At 50.6% G+C, this 4,938-nt stretch overlaps 1 pseudogene; it reads right to left on the bottom strand.

Annotated features, from left to right (window-relative positions):
• Window positions 1-3,073: 3,073 nt before the first annotated feature.
• LOC472528 (inosine-5'-monophosphate dehydrogenase 1-like) lies at window positions 3,074-4,627 on the bottom strand (annotated as a pseudogene).
• Window positions 4,628-4,938: the final 311 nt, after the last annotated feature.

The following is a 4,938-nucleotide window of genomic DNA, read 5'->3' as shown; positions in this document are numbered from 1 at the left end:
GAAATAACCTAGAAGATCAGGTAGCCAAGCAGGCTGCTGTGTCTTCTGAAATGCGTATTTTTCACTTAACTCCCTGCCTCCCTCCTCCTACCATAATCCCCATTTTCTCTTCCGCTTAAAAAGAAAAACTAATAAAAATAGGCGCTAAAGAGAATTCAGAAGGAAAATGGATACTGCAAGACCAGAGAGCAGTTCTCAGAGTTTATGATTGCACAGGAATTTATACTCTGTCCAAACAGGTTACAGATAGTTGCTTAGTATTTAAGAAAACTAATTAACATACTATAAAAATATTACCTCTCGGGGGAAGGAATCCAGGTTTAAGGCCATTCCAAAGTATCCAAGTTGATTACACAGAAATGCCTCCAATAGATCATCTAAAATATTTACTAGTGATAGTAGACCACCCCACTCACTGGGTCGAAGCTATCCCCTTTCAAATGCAACAGCCAATAATGTAGTTAGGGCCCTAATTGAAAATATAGTACCCAGGTTTGGACTAATAGAAAATATTGACTCAGACAGTGGAACTCATTTCACCGCACACATTATTAAAAAGCTATCCCAAACATTAGACATTAGATGGGAACACCATACTCGCTGGCACACCCCCTCATCAGGGAGAGTAGAAAGGATGAATCAGACTCTAAAGAACCACTCAACCAAATTAGTCTTAGAGACTCGATTGCCATGGACCAAGTGTCTTCCTATTGTCCTGCTGAGAATTCAAACTGCACCACGGAAAGATATTGGTCTTTCTCCTTATGAGACGCTCTACGGATTACCTTATTTGCACTCCACTGCTGATATACCTACCTTTGAAACAGAAGATCAATTCCTTATAAATTATATAGTTGGTCTACCTTCTATTTTCTCTTATCTTAAAACTAAAGGTCTATTAGCACAGGTGCCGCCCTTGGAGTTCCCGGTGCATCAGCATCAGCCTGGGGATCACGTCCTCATCAAGAGCTGGGAAGAGCAGAAGCTTGAGCCAGCCTGGGGAGGTCCTTACTTAGTGCTCCTAACTACTGAAACCTCAGTCCGCACAGCAGAGAGAGGATGGACTCACCACACCAGTCAAGAAAGCACCGCCTGGGACTATGGTCCACGACCATAGTCGTGGGGGGAAACCCTACCAAACTAAAGCTAAGAAAAATTTAACTCTCTTTCATCTATTCTATTACTCTTTCTTCTTTCCTTGCTCTATCGCTGACCATCTAGTTATTAACATAACCAAGTCCATTTTGCCTCAAACTATTGCATTTGATGCTTGCCTTCTTGCCTTGTTATACCCTGTGGGGACTTGTTAAGTCAAAGACAGCCCTCTGCTTTAGAAAAGTGCCTGTGTGCCTCCTGGCTCTCCTCAGACTGGGCATTAGTGAATTAGGACCATTTAATCTGGGGAGATTTCGATAAAGACCCCAGTGGCAACCAGGAGTCTTGCCCACTCGATGTAGAGCTTTTGTGCCGTAGCTGGTCCAACGTTCTATGGACCACTAAAGAGCAAGGATAGACTGCCCCAACCAGTTTCTGTAGTTTCCTAAAACCATACATTCATTTCACTAAAGGGACAGCACCCCCAACTGTCAGCTAAACCAGTGCAATCCTATACAGGTTATTATCTCAAGCCCCCAAAGTTCTTCCCCTTTTCTAAACCGGTTCCCTTCTTTAAGCCGGTTTTATGGTATGGAGGCTGAGGTTTCTGGAACAGACCCTATTGGATTCTTTGAAATGCGTTTCTTTGATCCCCCACTGCCTGCACCTTCCTCTAAGCCTTTTTCCAAAATCTCTCACAATGGAACCATTGTTCCTCCTCCATCTAACGACAAGGCCAAGATAGCGATGGTAGAAGTTAAAGACTTAAAACAAGCTTTGACAATTGAGATTGGATACCAAGATGTAAATGCCTGGTTGGAATGGATCAAATATTCCTTCCACACGTTAAACAAAAGCAACTGTTATGCTTGTGCACGTGGCAGGCCAGAAGCCCAGATTGTCCCCTTTCCACTAGCGTGGTCCTCCAGTCGACCGGGCATGGGTTGCATGGTAGCTCTTTTCCAGGATTCTGCAGCCTGGGGTGACAAGTCATGCCAACCTCTCTCTCTGCTATATCCCAAAGTCTGATACCCTGCGGGTCAGCCCCTGAGGGCCATCCAGCTTCGGTTTCCCAACACCAAGTTCACTTCAAGTCTCTCACAACAGGGAGGAAACTTAATGTTCCTTGGAGACCTGAAGGGATGCAGTGAGCTTAAGAATTTTCTTTCTTTCTTCCTTTCTTTCTTTCTTTTTTCTTTTCTTTCTTTTTTCTTTTCTTTCTTTCTCTCTTTCTTTTCTTTCTTTCTTTTTTCTTTCTTTCTTCCTTTCTTGCTTTCTATCTAGACCTGCTTGATTTATTCTGATTATTTAATACACAATGACGCAACTGTGATCCCAAAGTGTGCAAAGTTAAAGCCTTCAACTGCAGCTGAGGAGAGGGCAGGAATGGTATACCTGGGGACGGTGGTGAGTCAGAAATGACAGGCAGGCGGCCATGACCAGGGAAGCCTCCTCCCCAGGGACAGGGACAGGGAAGTGGCCTGAGGAGCAGGGCCCAAGGGTAGTCCAGGGCCAGGGAAGGGGGCAGAGACCTCCCCTTGGCCTAGGTCAGGAGCTCAGAAGTGCCACAGGCTGAGGGGGCAGCGGCCCAGGAAGGGCCAGAGGCAGGGCCAGGAGAGCACAATTTCCTGGGGGGCTGGGGGCAGGGAGGTGCCCTACAGGAGAAGCCAGGAGGGGCTACCTGCCCCTGGGGTGGGGGCCAGGCTGGAGCAGGCTGAAGCAAGAAAGGCCTGAGAGCCCGGCTGGCTGGGCTTGATGGGGCTCCCAGGGCAGTCTGGCCCAGGGAGCAGTCCTGACTCTGCAGGGGTGCCCAGCAAGGGGCCACAGACCCCTCTGGACCTCTCCTCCTCTCTCCCTGGAAAGGAGCTGGGGAACCCGTAGTGCAAATCTGTGGACCACTCAGTTATGGAGGGAGGCTGCGCCCGAAGGTGGACACTGGGGTGCGACCCCTCCACCACCTCGGCCTCCACCCCTGTCCTCAGTACAGCCTCTTCTTGTAAGAGTGCAGGCCTTGGACGCCACCCTTGATCTGGGCCAACATGGTCCACTTCTCAAACTTGCACTCTCCTGAGTACATCATGGACAAAAGGACAGACAGGTTGCAGACCCCAGTATCCTGGCAGCCATGCTGGATGCCCGCTATGAGGTAGGACACGAACTTCTGAATGGACCCTTTGTCCTGGATGGAGCTGGAGACACCCTGCGCGATCTTCACCTTATCCCCCTCCATGAAGTATTGTTTCTGGCTGCTGCTGCTCTTCTCCAGGGCATCCAGTGAGCCCATACCCCCGTACTTCTTGAGCCACACCCCATCTGAGAAGAAGTACTTGCTGGGGACCTCCGTGGTGGCGGCCAGAAGGGAGCCCATCATCACTGTGGAGGATCCAAGGGCCAGGGCCTTGACCATGTTCCCCATGGTCTGGATGCTGCCATCGGCTATGTAGGCACACCAAAGTGCCGGGCATACTCGGCCACCTTGTACACAGCAGTGCCCTGGGGCCAGCTGTAGGCCATCACTTCCTGGGTGATGCAGATGGAGCTGCAGCCCATGCCCACGTGCAGCCCTTCCACACCAGTGTCAATCAGGTTCTTCGCCTGGGCTGCTGTCACCATGTTCCCCCCAATCACCTGGAGGTGGGGGTACTTCTGTTTGATGTAATACACCATGGCCATCTGATACAATGAGTTCCCTTGGGACAAGTCCAAGACTATGATGTCAACGCCCATCTGGGTGAGCAGGTCCAGGCGGTATTTGTCATCCTCACGGGTGCCCACAGCTGCCCTGCACAGCAGCTGCTTGTGGGAATCCTTGGAGGCCAGAGGGTAGTCTCAGTTCTTCTTCATGTTGGTGTGGGCGATGATGGCCACCAGCTCATTGTGATCATTGACGATAGGCAGCTTCCCTTTCTTGCTACGGCTGCAGGATCTCATTTGCCTCTTTCAACATCACACCTGCTGGAGCCACCAGCAGCTCAATCCTTGGTGTCATCACCTCACTGAGGAGGGTGATGTGGTCCTTCTCAGCAAGAAAGTTGATGTCTCAGGAGGTGACGATGTCCACCAGCTTGCTGCCCATGGTGCCTGTCTCAGTGATGGGGATGCCCGAGAAGCCATGCCGCATCTTGGCCTCCAGCACATCACCCACGGTGTGTGAGGGGCTTAGTACCACGGGGTCCATGATAAAGCCCCGTTCAAACTTCTTGACCTTCTGCACCTCATTGGCCTGGAACTCTGGGGTGCAGTGGTGGTGAATGAAACCAATACCTCCCATCAGAGCCATTGCGATGGCCATGTCAGCTTCTGTCACAGCGTCCATGGGGGAGGAGATCAGTGGCATCTTCAGCGTGATCTTCCAAGTCAGGGCTGAGGTCAGGTCCAACTTATCAGCTATGAAGTCTATGAATCCTGGGAGAATCAGGAAGTTGTTGTAGGTGAGGCCGTCGCGAGCTGCTGCACCAGTGAAGAGCTGCTGCGCCATGAGCCCATCCTCGGGCATGTAGCTGGTGCCGCCTCTGATCAGGTAGTCTGCCATGCTGCCGCGAGACCCCGCAATCAGACATAAACACCTGCGTGGCTGCCAGCCACTGCTGCTGCCGCTGCTGCTGCTGACGCTGCACCGTGTCCATGCTGTTGCCGCAGGCCGGGCAGGCTCAAGCTTAAGAATTTTCAAGAGCTTACCAATCAGTCAGCCCTTGTTCATCCCCGAGCGGATGTGTAGTAGTATCGTGGTGGACCTTTACTGGACACTGCCAAATAACTGGAGTGGCACTTGTGCTTTAGTCCAGTTGGGTATCCCTTTTACTCTGGCATTTCATCAACCAGAGGAAGGAAAAATAAGACATC

Source organism: Pan troglodytes, chromosome 6, assembly GCF_028858775.2.
Source record: "Pan troglodytes isolate AG18354 chromosome 6, NHGRI_mPanTro3-v2.0_pri, whole genome shotgun sequence".
Lineage (NCBI taxonomy): Eukaryota > Metazoa > Chordata > Mammalia > Primates > Hominidae > Pan > Pan troglodytes.
The sequence above is the reverse complement of the archived record's forward strand: the minus strand, read 5'-3'. Positions and strand labels throughout refer to the sequence as shown.